Source organism: Sapajus apella, unplaced genomic scaffold (genome assembly GCF_009761245.1).
Source record: "Sapajus apella isolate SASKATOON/1434 unplaced genomic scaffold, GSC_monkey_1.0 scaffold44, whole genome shotgun sequence".
In the NCBI taxonomy this organism is placed as follows: domain Eukaryota; kingdom Metazoa; phylum Chordata; class Mammalia; order Primates; family Cebidae; genus Sapajus; species Sapajus apella.
This window is the reverse complement of record NW_022436984.1, coordinates 20232917-20235461: the sequence shown is the minus strand read 5'-3', so window position 1 is coordinate 20235461 and position 2545 is coordinate 20232917. Positions and strand designations below refer to the sequence as shown.

The 2545-nt window shown below is 49.9% G+C and overlaps 1 pseudogene across 1 annotated transcript; it reads right to left on the bottom strand.

Annotated features, from left to right (window-relative positions):
* Nucleotides 1–730: 730 nt before the first annotated feature.
* LOC116566742 lies at nt 731–2043 on the bottom strand (annotated as a pseudogene). Its single transcript, XR_004275997.1, has one exon. The product of XR_004275997.1 is annotated as a keratin, type I cytoskeletal 18 pseudogene (transcript).
* Nucleotides 2044–2545: the final 502 nt, after the last annotated feature.

The window sequence follows — 2545 nt, the reverse complement described above, 5'->3', positions numbered from 1 at the left end:
GTTTCACCATGTTGACCAGGATGGTCTCGATCTCTTGACCTCGTGATCCACCCGCCTCGGCCTCCCAAAGTGCTGGGATTACAGGCTTGAGCCACTGCGCCCGGCTCGCAAACTTCTTTAAAATCCAGATAATAGATACTTTTTTTTTGACCTCTGAACTTTTTATTGGCCTCCTGCTCCCCAAAGGATCCCCTGCTTCTGCTGGCTTAATGTCTCAGAACTTTGGGGTCGCTGGTCTCAGACACCACTTAGCCATCCACTATCTGGCAGGTGGGGGTCTTCTGGATGGTTTGCATGAAGTTGCTGCTGTCCAGGGCGTCACCAAGATTGAAGTCCTCTCTCTTCCAGCAGGCGGCAGTAGGTGGCGATCTCAGTCTCCAGCTTGACCTTGATGTTCAGCAGGTCCTTGTAATCCTGGGCCTGGTGCTATCCCTCTGCCTGGGTCTGTGGCAGCTCTGACTCCAGGTGCAGCAGGATCCCGTTGAGCAGCTCCATCTGCAGGGCGTAGCGGGCGCCCACCTCCCTCAGGCTGTTCTCCAAGTTGGCCTTCAGATTTCTCATGGAGTCCAGGTTGATATCCAAGAATTGAACTGTATGTCTCAGCTCCGTGAGCGTCATCTCAGGAGCTCCAACCTCATGTGTGGTGACCACTGTGGTGCTCTCCTCAATCTGCTGAGATCAGTACTTGTCCAGCTCCTCTCGGTTCTCCTGAGCCAGCCCAGATGTGTGCCATGGGGGCATCTACCTCCACGGTCAACCCAGAGCTGGCAATCTGGGCTTGTAGGCCTTTTACTTCCTCCTCGAGGTTCTTCTTCATGAAGAGCAGCTCCTCCTTGAGAGCCTCGATCTCTGTCTCCAGCTGCAGCCAAGTGACATTGGTGTCATCAATGACCTTGAGGAGCCCATGGAGGTAGCTCTCCACAGACTGGCGCTTGGCCAGCTCTGTCTCATACTTGACTCTAACGTCATCAGCAGCAAGACAGGCATTGTGGATCTACAGAACAACGTGGGCATTGTCCACAGTATTTGCCAAGATCTGAACCCTTAGGTCCTTGATGGTCTTGAAGTAATGGCTCTAGTCTCTCACCTGGGGTCCCTTCTTCTCCAGGTGCTCCTGGATTTTGCTCTCCAGCTTCCGGTTCTCGGTCTCCAGGCTCCTTACTCTGTTTAGGTAGGAGGCCAGGTCGTCGTTCAGGCTTTGCATGGTCTCTTTCTTGTTCTGGATGCCCCCCATTCCTGCCAGACCCCCAACCATCCCTGCCGCCAGGCCTCTGGACACCATGCCACCCTGGAAGCTGGTGAAGCAGGACATGGAGATCCAAGAACCGGAGTCCGCGGCGCCTGCATAGACACTGGCCACACTGCTGACCAGCTGGGTGCCATATCGGGGAGCCTGGACAGATCCCAGGGACTGGTAGTTGGGGAAGAAGGTGGAGCAAGTGGTGAAGCTCATGCTGTCCAGGGAAGAGAGCAAGACGACAGGACTCAGGCTTTGTTGACATCCGGTAATAAATACTTTCAAGTTTGCGAAGGTATCTGTTACAAAGACTCAACTCTGTTGCTGTTGTTCAATGAATGAGTGTTGCTGTGTTCCAATAAATCTTTATTTACAAAAACAGGCCACTGGCCAGAGGGCTGTAGTTTGCCAACCCCTGACAGTGTTTCCCACTGAGAAAATCACACAAGAGCAAATGCAAAATCTACATTATGCTCATATTGTTCCCTGGTATACCAATCATGTTGGAACACGTTCTCCTTTTTTTTCCCCCCACTTGCAACTGTCTTGATTGAATTATACAGGTTCTCATTTTCAAAACAAGCATTATGAGAACAGACTGAACTTGACTGGCTGTTATGAGAGGTAAGTGACCTCGTGCCTATAACGTCCTAAGTCACTGAGACATTGGTGGTCCATGGATGTTACTGATTATTATTCGCTATGTTTTATGGTTGTTGTTGGCATTACATTTGACTATTTACATGATACACTTAGAAGAGTGCTTATGGCTGGGTGTGATAGCTCACGCCTGTAATCCCAGCACTTTGCAAAGCTGAGGTGGGTGGATCACCTGAGATCAGGAATTCGAGACCAGACTGACCAACATGGATAAATCTCGTCTCTACTAAAAATACAAAATTAGCTGGGCATGGTGGTGCATGCCTGTAATCTCAGCTACTTGGGAGGCTGATGCAGGAGAATCGCTTGAACCTGGGAGACAGAGGTTGCAGTGAGCCAAGATCATGCCGTTGGACTCCAGCCTGGGCAACAAGAGTGAAACTCCATCTAAAAAGAAAAAAAAAGACAGTGCTTGCAACTTAGTTATTTTTTAAAGACTCTTTTTGGGAGCAGTTATAGGTTCACAGCAAAATCGTGAGGAAGATGCAGAGCTTTCGCATATACCCCCTGCCCTCACACATGCACAGCCTCCCCGACTACTGACATCCGGTGCAGTTGTTATAACTGATGAACCTACAATGACATATCATCATGCAAAGTCTGTATGTTACACTAGGGTACATTCTGGGTGCTGCACATTCTATAGGT